At 44.9% G+C, this 18,013-nt stretch overlaps 1 pseudogene across 1 annotated transcript; it reads right to left on the bottom strand.

The window, feature by feature from the left end:
• Window positions 1-3,868: 3,868 nt before the first annotated feature.
• On the bottom strand, window positions 3,869-8,392 carry LOC308621500 (histone lysine demethylase PHF8-like; annotated as a pseudogene). Its single transcript has 2 exons — window positions 5,176-8,392; window positions 3,869-4,199 (listed from the first exon to the last, which is right to left on the bottom strand). The product of its transcript is annotated as a histone lysine demethylase PHF8-like (transcript).
• Between the last annotated feature and the right edge of the window lie 9,621 nt (window positions 8,393-18,013).

Below are 18,013 nucleotides of genomic sequence, written 5' to 3'. Positions count from 1 at the left end.
AAGAAGAGAGGAGATAAGAGAAGGGAGAGAAAGAGACTAAAGGAAGTACTAAAGGCCCAGGCAAAATTTGAGACCATGAATTGGTAACAGACCATTTTGCATGCTTGTTTGGTTTTTATGGGGCAGAATAGCATATGGATGAAGCTCCAAAGTGCCTGGGATTGCACCATATCTCCCTCATGTGTCATATTTGATGGATTCTTAGATGGAAATTTTCACATTGAACACCACTGAAATCAGGTTTTATCTATCAAATGAAAGCACCTTACAATCAGAATTGCAATCTTTTCTTTTGCTTTTATCAGATAATGAGATGTCTACAATCGACGGTGTCTTCTATTTGATGTAATACTTTGTACAAGTTACTTAACCCTTATGAAACCGTTTTCTTCTGTGTACAATGGGCAAAAATCTCCCTATGGCTAGTGAGGATAAAATGAGTTCATACATGCAAAGCACTTAGAATGGTGCTGCATGTAGCAAAGTGTTTGTTAAGTGCTAGTTATTATTTTTCTCCTTCAGTGCTCATCTGACTGAATGTAGGAGAAAAGAACGGTCATGATTATATTGATCCTGTGTTAGAACTTTTTTGGGCAAATGGTGACGAAGGAGAGGGATGCAAAGGAATCAAGGGTATACACAGGTTAGAAGAAAAGAAGAGACAAGGCGTAGAGAGACAAAAGACTGGTTGGAAATGAAGAAAACGGAAGCCCTGTTGAAGGGAAAAAACACGTGTAAGAGGAGTAAAAAAGGGGACAGTGAAAGGTACTAGTCGGGAAGAGGGATATTCAGGCTTCAGATTTCAGAGGTGGAGCAGCTCTGTATTCTGAGCACAGCCTCTGAAGTGAGTGGCTGAAGCGAAGTGAAGGTAAAGACCACTGTAGTTGGGCTCCAACTGTCCTATAATAAGTTATAATAAGATATAAGTATAATAAGATAATAAACTGAAATGGTCACCCCAGCTTTATAGCAGCTGAGGGTGTGTGACATTGCCGTCCCAAGCAGAAATCCTAGGACAACTCTTTAAAAATATATTTTTTTATACATATATATGTATAAAGACTTTCAAAATATATATTTTTAAAAGCCTAGCTAGTGTCTGCTCATTTACTTTTTTTTCTTTTCTTGACGATATAATTACTTGGGACTGGAAGTTTTGACCTTTAGTAAAACTTTTTATAGTGCCAGTCTAGAAAATAATGCTTTGATTAAACATTTCTCTTAAAGACAATTTACCAACTTGCACTTGAAATTTAAGTAGTCATCTTATGAATATGTTTATTTAGAAGATCTTAAAAACTATATATTCTGTTGGAACATACATTTAGAATCCCTTGCTTAGGGCAATTTGGAGAGATTCTTGGAAAGAAATATGTATCTTTAATCTGAACCTTACTAATAATTGCAAGAGGAAAATGGCACACTAATTCTTGCATTTCGAGAAAAAGAAAGCCACCATCAAACCACTTTAATGAAAGATTTAATACCCTGTTAAACACATAAGTTTGCTTAGTTTGATATCTTACCCTGTGGTTTCATTTCCACAGACTAGCCTCTCTCTAACAATGACACACATTTGATTAACACCTACATTTTACCAAACATTATTTTCCTATATATGGTCTCACATTTATTCTCCTCTTTCCCCCCAGTTTGCTGCCAAGGGAATTTCCTTGAGTAAGTTAGTTGGTAAGAATAGTAGAACATGCTTCTTTTTCCAACACTTAGCTTTACACATTGTCAGGTATCTGTCCTAAACAGTGTGCTTGTACAAACACATACACTGACTGTCACCCTCTATTCTCTTCACACTAGTCTATCCTTATTCCCCTATTGGCTCCCCAATACCAACTGGGAGGGAGCATATGGCAGGTACAACTTACTGATAGAATAATTTTAACAAGTTACATCTGGAATCAATCCATTACATCATCATTCTGACTTGTTAAAAAATATTCAGGGGGCTTCCCTGGTGGCGCAGTGGTTGAGAGTCCGCCTGCCGATGCAGGGGACGCGGGCTCGTGCCCCGGTCCGGGAGGATCCCACATGCCGCGGAGCGGCTGGGCCCGTGAGCCATCGCTGCTGAGCCTGCGCGTCTGAAGCCTGTGCTCCGCAATGGGAGAGGCCACAGCAGTGAGAGGCCTGCGTACAGCAAAGAAAATAATAAATAAAGTCTATTAATAATACATTTAAAAAAAAATAAAATAAAATAAAAAAATAAAAATAAAAATAAAAAAAATATTCAGGAAACCAACGGGTCCTTTAAAATGACATGACGCTAAATAACTGGTTTGACTGGCATTTGTCATCCGGAGAGTTGTTTCAGTTTTGTGCACTTGCAGACTAGGCTGAAAGAATGACTAGTGGAGAAGTAAATAGCAATTAGCTGATGTGACCCATGGGTAGATTTTCTGATTTTTGCCACTTGAAGCAATTCTCAAAGACATTTAAAAGGACTTCCGATTAATTTGAATGAAATTTGAGAGCAGTTATATAGATAGTTTGCATCTTCAGCAGTGCATTAATTTGCAAATGATGGGGCCAGCCTTTAAGAATAGGGTGCTTCTTTAACATTTAGGATCAGATTGTAAAAATAATTACTTTCCCTCATTTTTTTAATTTTTGCCAAGATAAATCACTTTTATCTCTATAGGAAAGGGAGGATCTAAAAACATATATATAAATTACATTAGTAACACAACATAAGAAAAAAACAGGGGAAAAAAACCCAACAGAGAAGTCTGTATGATGCTATTCTAACCTGTTTATAAAAAGGCCCTGCATCAGAAATTCACAATCCTACCCACTTCTAAAAATATATTTAGACACGTACAGAAGCGGTGGGCTTGTTTTTAAATTGCCTTTTTGTAAAAATATATTAAAGGTGAATAGAAATCCTCTCTCCCTGCCCCCTATCCAAGCCCCAGCTCTGTGCTGGGGATTGGAGACCAGAGGTAACTCTCTCATCATGTTCTAAACCTTGGTTACAACCACTCCCAACCCCTCCCCAACTCACTTCACTTAGAACCTGAAACATTAAAAAAAAAAAAAAAAAAGAAAAAGAAAGAAACGGCACACTAGCCTCTTTGGAAAAGCGTAAATCTGAGGGTAAACTTGCTTTTCATTTAAAACACAAAACAACAAACAGCCAGCTCTGAGAGCCCAACTAAATTAATCAGAAACCCAGTCAAATGGAGGTTGGGTTTCAGCTCCACAAAACTTTTAATGAAGAAACAGAAGGGAAAGAGGCCTGGAACCAGGGGGGATATGCTAGCAATTAGCTGCCTTTGAAAGATCAAGGGGAGGGGGGTGTTAATGGGCAGAAGGGCTGGGGTCCTGGTCTTGGTTACAGCAGTCAGGGCCTAGTCAGGCAGTTGCCTACACAGGGACACAGGCTGCCCTCCTTCCCTCCCCTCACTACCCTCTGTTGCTTTGAAATCCCCAAGAAAAGCAAAGCTGGGCAGAAACAGAGGGGAGGGGAGTGGGAACCTCACGTGCTAAGGGGGAGGTAGCCAGGCTTTTTGCCTTTGGTGTGTATAGATGGAGGACTGCTCGGCCCCTGGGGCCCCCAAGATAGGAAAAGGATATGGGGCTAAGGGACCCCTGATTCCAAGGAAGGAGAGTAAATGTCGGGCTGTGGAGAAAAGAAAGACAAACTGGAGACACGAAGACGACCAGGGAAGCCTCACATATTCCCTGTGGCCTGCACGGTAGCTGTTAAGTTCCCCAGAAGCACTGGGAAAACTGAGGTGAAGTTAAAGTGGGGGGTAGAAGACAATGAAGCCCTCCACTTGGGCAGTGCCGAGGTGGACAGAGGGAGACGTTCTCCATCCAGTCCAGGTCACCAGGGAGGCAAGACAGGTGGAGGTGGAGGGAGCTGGGGGAGGGGGAGGGAGGGGGTGGGCACTCTCTGGACAACAGAAACACTCACAAAGGGAAGAGGGGGTGGGAGGTTCAGATGATCTGCTCCTTTACAGGTGGGCATCTCCGCTCCTAGGCTCGGGCTCCCCCCACATCAGCACTCTGCTTGAGCGTCCACCTGACATCTGGGAGTGTAAAGGTCCAGGAGTGAAGATGTGAGTTCTGAAGTCTTCTTCAGACCAAGACCTCAAGGTGGGGAGAGAAGCAGGGAGGCTCCTGATGGAGAACCTGGGGTGAGCTGTCCTGCCACATCCTCTCCAGAAGGTCCAGGCTGTGCTCTGTGGTACGGGTGAAGGGATCAGGCCGTAGAGCAAGGGCTATCTGCTTCAGTGGCAGATGCTTTCAAGGCGTTTGGGAGATGGTCTTTGCCTCCTGGAGCCCAGCCAAAGCTATGTGGATAATGTTCTGTAGCACCTCAAACTCTAGGCAAATCCCTGGAGCTCACCCTGGGAGAGGTGGCTTCATCTGTAGCCACCCAAAAGTTCTTTCCTCCAATGGGCTACAAAGTCTCGGTCAAAGTCTTGGGTGTTGGTCCTCTCCCCACCTTGAGAAGTGACAGGAATCTCTCTCCTTCCCAAGGATGAATGAAGTCAGCCCATGGCCTTTCTAGGCCACTCTGGAAATGGCCCACGGTGGGGCAGTACGAAGACTCTGGGCCCTCCTCTTTATTTCCATGAAGCATTTGGCAAGAGGCGGCAGAGGCCAGAGGCTTCTCCCAGGAACGAGTCTTGAGTGGGACACATCCATTGGGCTAAGAGGAGGCAGGAGAATGGGCAGAGGTGGGCAGGCTTCTGGAGACAGGGCTGGAGCCGCAGAAAGTGTTCAGCACTGGGCCTCCCACTTCATGACCAGGGAAATACCGAGGGGCCCAGGCTCTCCTCATGCCTCTCCTCATCCTGCTTTCCAGCTTTAAGTGGGGATGACAGTAAAGGGCAGACAAAGCTGGTGAAAGGGAAATGGATTGGGGCAGCAGAAAAGAGGGCTCTAGTCAGCTGGAAAACTCTCCCATTTACTGGCTACTCAGAGATATGGAAAAGGAAGGCAGGATGCTCCAGTGGAAGCAGGGAAGGGAGTTGAGGGAGTAGGTGAAGGGGCCCGTGGGAGAGTCCATGCCTTTGGTCAGTTCCAAGAAAGCAGGACAATGCGCCTCAGCACCTTGTCCGGGGCAGGTAGGATCCAGGAGTGCCCTGAGAATTGACAACGGAGAAGGCAATGGGGGTGAAGGGGTGAGGGGCAGGACACAAAGGGGATCACAGAAGCACTTTGCCATTTCTGTGGATTTTCAGGATACGGCCGAGTCTCTGCTTTGCTGTAGCCAGGCCCTTTTTGGGACGCTTTCCTGGTCCTGCTTGATTGCTCTGGGAGCCAACTGAAGGGCGCCGCTGGGCCAAGAAGACACCAGGGGCCATGGGTGTGGTGCTGCGGTTTGCCTGGGCCATGCCAAAGGCATTGGGACGAGCAGTACACTCATGGTCAGCAAGACTTCCTGAGAGGGCCTCTTGTTTAGGCTCAGGCGGAGGCAGGGGCGAGGAGGAGGTGAGAAGTTGGGGTGTAGTGGCCAGAGTTGGGGCTGGTACTGCCACGCTGAGATTAGGCTCTTGAGGGCGAGGCTGTTCTACCTCCTTCAACAAAGGCTTCTTCTTGATATATTTCTTCTTTGGGGCCTTCTGTAGCTCCTGCGGGGCCAACTTTGCAGCTGCTGCAGCCAAGCCTGTCTCAGTGGAAGCTACCCGGGTGCCCTCACGCACAGGACAGTCCTGCTTTGGTAGAGTTGGGGTCACACGGGCTTTAGGACTCCATGGAGCATCATCTGAATTCTTCTTTTTCTTGGGTCGAGATTTCAAAGCAGGGTCATCATCGTCAGACTCCAGGGAAGGGTAAATATACTCTGCATCCTTGAAGCATGCTCCCAAGCTGTCCTGTTCATCGAGACTGGCGTTCTCCTCCTCCTCCTTGCTCTCGGTTCCCCAGTATGATGGCCGCTTGATGGGCCACTTCCCTGGGATGCGCTGGGAAGCAGGACTGCTAGATGCTGTGCCCAGCCCACTGCTGGAACTCCCACTGCTTCGGTCCTGCCCCCCGGTCCACCAGGCCTGCAGGCTGGAGGTAGCTGGCGAGGATGATGAGGACTGCGGGTTGGCCATGCACAGCATGCCCTGGATGGCCTCCTGAGTGCTGGGAGAGGCAGGGGCCTCGGTGAGGGCAGCATAGTCAGGTCCCCCCACCTGCCTGCTGGCCTTGAGCAGATCAAGAGTTCCACCAGCTCCACTCCCATTTCCAAGCTTGCCTTCGACCCCTTCTACCATGTCCTCATCTGCTGTATAGTCCTCCTCAATGTCAAACTCAACTTCTCCTGGTTCACGAACTCGGTTGGGGTCAGAGCAAGGCTTCGCACGGGGCAACTTTCGGGGAAATTTTGGTCTTATTATCAGAGTCGCCTTCTCCTTTCCCAGTCTCTCATCAGTCTGCAGTTCATCATCTGAATCCAAGTCAAATTCATCCTCCATCACCTGTTCTGCCACCAGCCTAGCCTTGTCTACCTTCTTTGCAATCTTGGCTCGCCGAGACTTGGATAAGCTCTTTACCCTCTTGGCACTGCCATTAGACGTCAACAGGGCCAGCCGGACCTCATTCCCATCAAGGTCCAAGTCTGGCGAGTCATCATCTGAGTCATTCAAGCAGGTACCAGTGATGTTGAACTTTGCTTTCTGGGAACAGCCTGTCTTCAGTGCCTGATGACTGTATGTGTCCATGAGATTATAGCTCAACTGGCCAGCAGGCCCCAAGGCTGAGCTCTCCTTGCCCTTTCGCTCTGCCTTCTTGAAGAATTCCTTGGGCTTCAGGCCTTTCTTCTTTGAACCACTTTTGGAGGGCAGTGACAGCCTGGACATGCATACTGAAGTGGAATGGGCTGGCCTGGTTAAGGGAATGGAGCCGGCTGGGAAGATCCTCTGCAGCCCAAAGATATTGCTTGTCTTCCCAACGTTCTGTTGGAAGGTATCTTCCACCAGGCAAATCTCCCTAGCCAGATCTTTAATGAGCCGTACGGTCCTCACTGTCTCCGGGATCTCATCCTCGTGGTCTGGCAGAGCTTCTTTCCTTGTCCAGGCTCTAAAGGCCAAGTTCAGGGCTTTACCACCATGGACCAGGTAGGAGGCAGGGTGTCTCCTGTTTTCTCGCAAACCTCGAAAGATGTCCAGGATATGCTTTCCCACATACCAACAGATGGTCTCAAAGTTGGGGAACTTGAAGAGGTCTGCTGTGCTCAACCGCTTCTCAATCTCATAGACTTTGAGCTGCATTTCAATGTTAAGGCTGTGTAAGAAGTTCCCTCCAAAGACAAGGCAGTCCACGGGGGTCAGCACAGCATGGATCCATCCTGCAGGAATGAAAAGTGTCTGTCCTTGCTTCACAGAACACTTGTAGCACTTGTCCACCTGGTCCCCAAAGAACATCTCATTCTGGTTAGAGGAGCTGCTCCAGCACTCAAAGAGAGTCAGGTTGGCATTTGTTGGGCGGATCAGGTAGAAGATCTTCTCACCCTTGAGCACATGGTACCAGACCGAGCTGCCACCAAAGTCAATGTGAAAGTCGGTATAGCTATCCCGCACGCTCATGAGGCAGTACTTCTGCACATTGGGCCTCTCAAAGATACACTCCTCTGGCCACAAGTTCTCCACCCATGAGAGCTTCCGAACAATCTTGGGTGTCTCCACAAGGTTAGAAAGCCTGGTATCAGAGAATTCCAAACTAATGACATTGAGGACTTTCTCCCTCTTCCCGCTATAATAATATTTCACAAAATCACCAAGCTTCATCTTGCAGTCGGCCTGGCGGGTCACATCAATCACATCAATCTCTTTGTCAGAACCAACATAGTGTTCCACATCCCTCACAGTGAATGATGGTGAGGGCAGCGTCATCCCCAATCCATCCTTCTTCAAGACCAGGATGGGCACACTGAAGCTATTCTCTTCCAGGAATTCCACGCTCAGCTGACTTCCAGTGGGCTTCAGAATCACTTCATCTGAGCTGTCAAAGGTCCTACTCCGAAGCTCTCCAATGAACGCAGGGCTTCCCGTCTTCACTGGCTTCCCCTTGTGTGTATCATGGCCTTTTGAAGATACACAGCGTTTTTTCATGATGGAGGGCCCATGTAAGACCTCACAATTGGGGCAGTGGTAGAGGTCAATGTCATCAGCCTTCTCCTCTTCAACACCAACACAACTGCCATGAAACCAGTCCTGGCACATGTCACACTGGATCATGAAGCGGGTGACATCGTAAGGAAGCCGACAGAGGCAATACACCGGTCCCGAGGCCATCTTCGCCTGGCCTTGGAGCGTCCTGCGGTGGGCCAGGTTCTCAGCGCCAAAGGGAGCGGGAGGCGGCAGCACGCACTCTCTCTGGACGAAGGGAGAATCTCTTCACGCCTCTCAAACTGACAGGAACCTCCTCACGCCCCAAACCTGACAAGAACGTATTCGGTCCGGAGCCCTACAGGGACCTCCTCATCCGCAAAGGCGCAGGGATTCCTCACGCCCGCGGAGCTCAGTCCCGCCAAAGCGCCGGCGGCCGGGCTCGCTCCGGAGCTGCTCAGCGCCTCGCTCAGCGAAGGTTCGGCGACGCGCACCGAATTCTGAGATCGTCATGGCAACGCGGCGAACCTTTCTCGCCTTGTTCTCGAGCCACCCGCTGGGTCGCGCGGCCCTGGCCGCCCAGCGGTGCTTCAGGACAGCTTTCTCCACAGCTCTGCCCCGGGCCCGGCCGTCAGGGCCTACTGGAGCCCGCGGCTCGGGCCTAGGCCGGCGGCCGCCTGACGAACAGGCAAGCGGCGGCGTCGCTGGGCCGGCAGGAGATCGCCGCGAGCAAACCAACGAGGAAGGAGATGAACCGGCGGCCCGGTTGGAGCAAAACAGCCCGAAAAATCACCGGGAGAAGCCCGGTGGCGGTGATGGGCAATTCAGAGTAGTCAATCTCTCTCCTTTTTTTTAATGCTTTTCCATCATTTGAAGATGGCAATAAACAAGGACAATTGCCTGGAATGCCCATTGGGATAAATGGATTAGTCAGTCTTTAAGTGTCATCAAATTCATAAGGGCAAGTTGAAGTAAGTAGTCAGATGATATTGGACATTGATTCTAAAATGTGCAGAAAAGGAAAGCTACTCGGGAATACAAGAATGGTTCATTCATACTTTTCCTACTTATACAAGTGAAAATACTATGGTTATGATAACACGTTTAGTGGTGGTTCCTTTCTAGGGTACTTCTCAAGATACATTCATCTTTTGCCCATTCTTTCCAGTAGGTTGCAAAGCCCATAGGGATTCCTGTGGCTTTGTCAAGAGACGAGTGTATGTCTTTGCAATAACCCCAGCACTTTAAGAGTGACTACTGTAAGTACTGGCTTTTCAGAATTGTCCCATCTTTTGGGCTACTCATTTCCAAAGGAGACTACAAGTGATTTGTTTTCTATTTGTTTTACATACCACGGCAACAATGACAAGATCTAAGCTTTTAGCAAGAGGAAGTTTTTTCCCCTAAGGCTTCAGTTATGATGGAAAAAAACAACATATATCAAAAAACAACATATAATCTCTACTTCAACATAATAGGTGGAGCAGAGGGATTTACAGCTCAGAAAGCCAGAGGTCCACTGACACTTAAGGACTTCTGCCAAGAAGAAAACATCTGTGAAAGGACAAATAAGGACATAGACCTATATGTTGAAGGCATAAAACATCTTACAGTATGAGAAGGACTCCTGGGATGAGAAACTTTTCCTTGACTTGTGTGTGTCTAGGGGAGTTAGTCTACTCTGCTCTAGATTCCTAAACAATTTTGTGCATACTTCCATTATATGCTTACTATATTCTATTTGTTTTGTATGCTTATCTGTCTCTCCTCCCCATCCCCCTCCTACCCTAACCAGCAGCAAGCTCTTTCAGACAGGGAATCATGTCTGACTACTCTCAGCTTTAGAGCCCAACACACATATAACTTCTTAATTAATATTGCTTGAATTTATTTATGAGAATAGTCTCATTTTGAACCCGAGGCTGGAGTAGTGAATGTCATTAGTCAACTTTGCACTGATGAAATTTCTTTTTCATGTCTGGAAAAAGAAATCAAAATGTCCGTCAGCCAATTTAGAGTTTTCTTTTTTTTTCTTTATTTGGTCCCCTCCCCTTTTTTTTTAAATCATGCTTTTGCTGAATGGAAATATTGCTTTGATGTGATTATGGACACATCCTCTGAAATGGGGTTTTTGATTAAAAGACTATAATCTAAAAGTAGAAGTTAAGCATAAAAGTATAAAATCATTTCCCCTGAGGGAAAAGACATTGCTCATCCAGTGACCGGATTTTCATGTTCAGTCGTTGGAAAAAGGGAAACATTCGAAATCTAGTTTGAGATCATTTTTTGTAACATGGTGTATTAACTAAGAATTCATTAAGCTACCAGTAAAAGAAAACCTAAGTATATATGTATATACATATATATACATATATATGTACATACAGATATATACAGATATATACACATATATATATATATATATATATTTGAGCTTAAATGAAAAGGGGTTTATTTTTCTTACCTAATAAGAAACCTGGAAACATGTGGCTGCTGATGTTAGTTCAGTGGCCCAAGGATATCAGGCCCATGTTTCTATGATTCCCTTAACGTTTCCTTGGACTCACAGGTTAGTTGCCACAGCTCCAAACATTACATCTACATTCAAGGCAGGAAGTAGGTGAAAGGGTTGTTTCAGCCCAGCCACATCTGTTATATTTTTCTATTAATTAATTTATGTGTTAGTTTATTCATTTATTTATTTAGGCTGTGCTGGGTCTTTGTTGCTGCACACGGGCTTTCTCTAGTTGCGGCGAGCGGGCGCTACTCTTCATTGCGGTGCACAGGCCTCTCATTGCAGTGGCTTCTCTTGTTGTGGAGCACAGGCTCTAGGCATGCAGGCTTCAGTAGCTGTGGCACGCAGGCTCAGTAGTTGTGGCTCGCAGGCTCTAGAGCACAGGTTCAGAAGTTGTCACACACGGGCTTATCTATTCCACGGCATGTGGGACCTTCCCAGGCCAGGGCTCGAACCAGTGTCCCCTGCATTGGCAGGCGGATTCTTAACCACTGTGCCACCAGGGAAGTCCCCACACATGGGCTATTTTTTAATCAAGAAAATAAAAGCATTTCTATGACCTTCATCAGTGGACTAAGGCTTAATTCGTGGACTACAAAGATGTTACATGGTCATTTATAGATACAAGTAAGTCTGAGCGAAAGAGCTCCAGTGTAAGACAGTAAAGTACTTTGTCCAGGGAGTTGGGAATGGCTATTGGGGAAGCAATCACCAAAGTCAATCCCATAAGGCAATGTGACCTGATGGAAAACGGTGCATTGAATAAATTCAACTTTAACGCTAAATTGGCATAACTCCACTGCTGTTGATCTTTATTTTCTTAGATCTTAACTTCTTTACCTTAAAAACAGAAGTTTTCATATTATTCACCAAACATTGCACACTTGAGAAACAGAAAATGCTGGTAAGAATACAATGATGCACTACCAAACGTGAAATAGATAGTTAGTGGGAAGCAACCGCATAGCACAGGGAGATCAGCTCGGTGCTTTGTGACCACCTAGAGGGGTGGGATGGGGAGGGTGGGAGGGAGGGAGACGCAAGAGGGAAGAAATATGGGAACATATGTATATGTATAACTGGTTCACTTTGTTATAAAGCAGAAACTGATACACCATTGTAAAGCAATTATACTCTAATAAAGATGTTAAAGGATACAATGATGGCTGCATAATCTACTTGGTGATAGATCTGAAAGCCCCTTCTTTCTAGAACTTTGAGCAAATAATTTCAACTCTCCTACATATCAATGTTCTCTGCAAATTAAATGGGTCCAAATGGATAATCTCAAAATTCTTTTCTGCTTTACCAATTTATTATTCTACGATTTGTGGTAATAATCTATTAATTGAAAAAATGTCTTGAAATCCTGGAGTTTAGAAAATTATTGAAATTAAGAATTAAAAGTGGTACAATCACTGTAGAAAGGACTTAAACATTGATATACCCCAGGAGTAAGCAATTACACCCCTCAGTATAAACACCAGAGAAATTCTTTCACTTGTCCACTAATAAATATATATATATATAAGAATGTTTACAGAGATACCATTCGTATGGAAAATACCCAGAAACTATTCCAATGCCAAAAAAGTAGGGAATAACTAAATAAATAAGCTGTAGTATGTTCACCCAATTGGTTATCACAGGAGTTAAAATGAAGTACAGCTAGTTGGAACACCATGTATGGTGTTATACATATAATATGGAGAAGAAAAAAATGAGTCTCCTAAGATTATATATAAAATTTCAATACCCTTTTTATAAAGTTAAAATAACTAAAACCAAACATGTGTATTAGAAATATGTAAAAAGATAAAACTAGGTATGCTTTCAAATGGCAATGAAATGATTATTATAGGAGTCAAGGTAGTAATTACATTAGAAGGGAAGAGTGAAGAGTCCAATGGATAAGATGGAAAAGTTTCCCAGGTAATGTTAACTCCTGTCAATGCTCTAATTATCACACTGAGTAGTAGATACATAGATATTTTTATAGGATTTTAAATAAATAAGTAGTTGAATAAATAAATACATAGTTGCATACAAAAGGCCAACGGATTATATCAAGAAGAAAGGATTGGGCTTCCCTGGTGGCGCAGTGATTGAGAATCCGCCTGCCGATGCAGGGGACACGAGTTCCTGTCCCGGTCCGGGAAGATCCCACATGCAGCGGAGCTGCTGGGCCCATGAGCCATGGCTGCTGAGCCTGCGGGTCCAGAGCGTGTGCTCCGCAACGGGAGAGGCCACAGCAGTGAGAGGCCCGCGTACCGCAAAAAAAAAGAAAGAAAAGAAAAAAGGATTACGCTTAATCCCTTTCTGTTTACTTAAATTTCAAGTAAAAAAAATTTATAAGTCCATATCATCTATGGAAGTTATTTTAGAAAAGACCTTTAAACTCATGGTTTCATTCCATATAGAAAACAAATGACGCAAAAATTCACTCACCAAAAATAGTAGAAGTTTTTGGTTATTTAGGATGTCTTCTATTAGACCACCTAGTCGTTTAATCAGTGCTAATAAAACAAGGAAGGAAATCACAAGCATACCACACCCTACCCTGAAATCTAGTCCCTCTAAGGATGACAACAGTCACTATTCTCTTTTATCACCAGCCTCATCCCTGTTCTTCTCTGGAGTGAGGTCAGGACAGAGAGATAGGAGGGTCCATCCACTGCATCTTCCTGAGCATAGAGGAGGTTCTTGAAATGACCCAGTACTCGGTATTTCAAAGCATGTCCTCTACTGGGTGAAATGAGAGATTATCAAGATATGATTTAAACCACGATGAATCCCCAAATAATGAGGAACACAGCAGATGAAGACAGGCAAAGAACAAGACATTGAAATGTACTGACACAGATGCCCAAGCCAAAGCAATTCATTTGTTCTATATTACACACACATACACACACACACACACACACACACACAACTGTGACATTTACTGTTATAGGCATGGGGGATATACATCAATGAACATAATAAGCTAAGTCTTCGCTCTTTAGAACTTATATTCTACTGGAAAAGACTAACAATATTTAAGTAAACAAATCAATAAACAAGATAATTTAAAAGAGCAAAAGTGAAATGAAGGAAATAAAATCATGTATTATAATAGAGACTGAGGGGGAAAAACATTGCTTTAAAGCACAAATGACTTCTAACTTTTTACGATCTTCAATCCATGCAAGCTTTGAGATTGCATCAGTACTCATTAGAACAAAACTGCAGCCCCTTATGCTTATAAAATTGACTTGTATCGACCAAATTCAAGTGTCATTAGTCACACGTATCTGAAGCTACTGAAACCTACTAAAATATGTGGAGAGCACACACTGCTTCACCATTCAGCCACTCTGCAATCAGGCTCCTTTTTAACCCTCCCCTCACCCCTTCCTTAAAAACCTTCAGAAATTGAGGTGACCACCCCTCCTGTCATGACCAGCAGCTCCTGAAGCAGAGTACATTTCTTTTAACAGGCCCCATGCTTCTGACATATCTGAGGGTGATATCCTAGGGGAATTTAAACGTATACATAATTTTTATAGGCATAGATTTAGAAGAGCATATTACATATTCAAATATATATACACATATCTATGTTTGTATGTATGTATAGGTATATCCATCCTATCTTGGGATCCCATATTTTGATGAAGTTTCATACCTAACACACATCTTGGGGCATCCATTTACACATGGCTTTGAATTAATAATCATGTAAGAAAATATCTAGACTCCAACAAATGTGCAACGTCCGCAAAGTCATTGATTAAATCTTAGTGAGAAGATTACAAGTTCTCATATAGAAGTTTGTGGTTTTTTTCAGCTTGTAAGCCTGATCCAGAGCTGCTATCAGAAAATTGACCCCCTCTGCTCTCAAACATGACATCTGCCCTTGATACTGAACATAGGTGGTCATCACCAGCAGAAAAAGAAATTTGATTTTGGAACAGATTTCTTGAGTTTCCAGTTCAATACCTCTTCCTCACTAGGTACCAGGCATAAGTGAGAGAACTGTCCAAAAGATCTATTATACAACCATTGCATCGATCCAGTTCAAGACCAGAAAGATCAAGCAACAAACCATACACTGGAAGCATTTGCATTAAACAATTTATTGAATGCCCAGCCGGTCTGGAAACGCTCTAGTGTCCTGCTGGTTGTAAAGACTGTTGAAGCCCTACCTTACCTTCCCCAGTTACAAATGTTTCAGACAGAAAACCTTAGACCACGGGAGAGAATCCAAGCAAACGAAATGTTAAAGTCATGCTCATCTGCTAATAGACCCAGACGCTATCTCTCACCACTTTTGAAAACTCATATTTACAAGTATGACCCACTTCATTTCTAAATCGCCGTAGTTCAACCAGTGTCCAGAACCAGGATGTCAGTAGGTTTCTGATACCACGCTTCTCCCTTTCTCTGAAATGGTTCCCAGAACAAGGGTTAGCCCCATTTAACACATTGTATAGAACAGTCTCTCTCACATTGAATGGAAAGGTTAATGCGTCCTCAGGCCCTCAGAGAATCTATAAAAGAGGAAGAACAGCATTATGAGGGGTTGGGATTATTCCGCTAGGGATGCTTTCAGGGCTTAATTTTTCCATGGTAGAAACAAAATCTCTTGTTTCCAAAGCAAGATGTCAACATGATTTTTACCTGTCAACCACTTTTTGTGTAAGAAGTTCAGTTTTAGATAGCAATCACTTTTTTTGTGCAAGGAATTCAATACTTATCCTTCTCTTTCACTATAATAAAAGTAAATATATATAAAGCTTTTTAACCAAACTAATTGCAAAGCTATTTAGCTAACTCTCAAATTATTGCAGGAAAGTCACCCAAACAGAGAGATGATTTATGTCACAAAATATTTGTAATAGTCTGCTAACATAAGTGATATGTGATTTGTGGACATAATGAATTGTTTGCCTTTCTGGGTAACTAACTGGAAATCCTACAGACTTTGATAGTCAAAGGCTTTCTTCCACAAACATTCATCTGTAGTTCATTTGTCTGTAAAAAGTCAAAGGCTTTTTATTTCATATGGGCAGCTACCTAGTCGGTATAGACCCTGAGAACAAAGCAAAAATGGACTGAATGTCTACATTTTGCTCCTTTCATCTGAGTGTTTGGTCCATATAAATATTTGAGTACAAGGCTTTCTCGGAGTGTTTTTTAACTTTAATAAAGAAAAAATTAGTTCTTTGTTTCTAACCATAACTAATGAAATGTGGCTCCAGGCAACACATCACCAAGAAAGGAGAGGTTATACAACTTTCTGAGAACTCAGTGAAGTAGAGAGCCATCTTGATTACCTGTAACCACGAGTTTCTACTTGGATTGGCTCCTTTTATTTCTTAGGTTCAACTCGCCTTTCTCAAAATACCAAATGCCTGATAAAATGCCTTAAGCATCTTATCCCTCTGCGTGGCATTGAAAATGTAGTTTTGAGACTCAAGAACAGTTACCACCTTTCTTGTGTTCCACCTTAGGTCATAATGGCTCAGGAATAATATTTCTCTGCAGAGAGCTACCATGATGTTATTAATAAATAGCTACTCTGCTGACAAATCAATATTCGGCTCCTAATCAGTATGGGGGTGTTGTTCTCATCTCTTGTATCTGAGATGCTGAATGCTTACAATTTCAGTTTCAGCCCAAAATAGTATAGCTATGGTTATAGTCATGGAAGTAAGAGGTTTTTGTTTGTTTGTTTGTTTTTTGCAGTAGGCGGGCCTCTCACTGTTGTGGCCTCTCCCGTTGCGGAGCACAGGTTCCGGACGCGCAGGCTCAGCGGCCGTGGCTCACGGGCCCAGCCGCTCCGCGGCACGTGGGATCTTCCCGGACCGGGGCACGAACACACATCCCCTGCATCGGCAGGCGGACTCTCAAATGTTCACACTGCTCCCTGAGCAAGCGACGGTCCCCACCTTCAGCGTCCTGAGGGTTACGGTGCCTCTTCTTAAGCAGCGGGGGTGCTCGGCGCCTCTTCAAGTCTACGTCAAAACGCCGGGAAACGGCCGCCACCTCTCGCCCCCAAGTCCATCTCCTGCACCCTCCTCTTCCCTCCCTCCCCTCAAGATTTCTTTTCAGAAAACAAGGAGGCTTAGCCGCACACACCTCATTGACACTGACCCCTACCCTGCCTCCACCAGCAGAACTGAGCCTTTGTGTGGTTGGGAGGCGTGACACTGCTGGCCAGGAATTGGAAAGTTGGGGCCCAGTCCCGCGCCCTTCAAGGAGCAAGTGGGGCTCCCTAGATCTCTACGCTCCAGACGTTCCTTGTTTGAGAATAAAGTGATAGCAGGGAAGACTCAGGACTCCTAGGGTCGGAGAATGCACGTGGGTGCCCTCACAGCGGTCAGTAAGGAAATTAAGGTGCATTCCAGTGACATCCTGGGTGTGAATTTCTCCTGCCTGCCTGTGGTCCTGGGCTCCAAAAAGAAACACACCCTTGAGGCAAGAATGTGGGTAGGGACAAGGCACCACTGGAAGCTCCCCTTGACTGGGGACAGGAGACCCCATTATCTCCAGGCTCTGTGGCTTGGATCACCCCAGGAGCCCGAGCTGCTGCTCGTATTGCTTGCGTCAGCCCACTGCTCAAGATTTCACAGAGGGGTTCCTGCTTTCCAAGAAGAGGAGACGTCTGGGATTCTCTTTGGTTCTCAGCTCAAAGCTAGTTAACATCCTAGTCAGGCCTGTCACCTTTTCGGGGCTCTGCTGAGAATTAGGGCCCACCCGAACTGAAATACACCCAGACCAAGAGCCTGAGGCAAAAGTCTTACCTTTGCCACGGTTTCCAGGTTTTGCCCCCTCACCTCAAAACCCTCTAAGCATCCTGAAAACCACTGGTAGCCTCCACTAACTGAAGGCTTTTGTGCCAGCTCAACAGTATCCATGGTTACCTTCCAGAGGGGCACAGGGAGGAACCCAGGCTTATAGCAAGGTTTACCAAAGACACGAGGAACATTCCCTCTACCCAAGCGGTAGAAAGCAAGAGATCTCGAGAGGATTCCTAGGGGTTCTGGGCTTTTTCTCTTCCTCTGAAATCAGTTTCTCAATCTGTGAACTGAACATACTCATGTCTGCTTCTATTTATCTTCTGAGGAAGTGGGAAAAGATCATAAATGAGGGCTTCAACTTGCTTCCTGAACTTCAAGGAGCTCTCAGCCTCTTGGAGAAGAGAATTACAGAAGCATAGTGTGTGAGCACAAGGGATAGAGATTGGTGTGGGAGAACCCTGAGAAAGGGAAAGGGGAAAGAGGGGGCAGAGACAGTGTGTTTGAGGAGGTGACTGGTGACCTTCTTGAAGAAAAAGTTATACAGTTTTCCTGGAGCCATGGTGGGGGAATGGTCTCCTTCAGGCAGAGAAGTTAGCATGATCAAAGGCAGGGAGGGAGCCTCCAAGCAGTCCTGTGCTTCTGGGGAAACA

This window comes from Mesoplodon bidens (assembly GCF_964165515.1).
Source record: "Mesoplodon bidens genome assembly, chromosome: 8".
Classification (NCBI taxonomy): Eukaryota; Metazoa; Chordata; class Mammalia; order Artiodactyla; family Ziphiidae; genus Mesoplodon; species Mesoplodon bidens.
The sequence above is the reverse complement of the archived record's forward strand: the minus strand, read 5'-3'. Positions and strand labels throughout refer to the sequence as shown.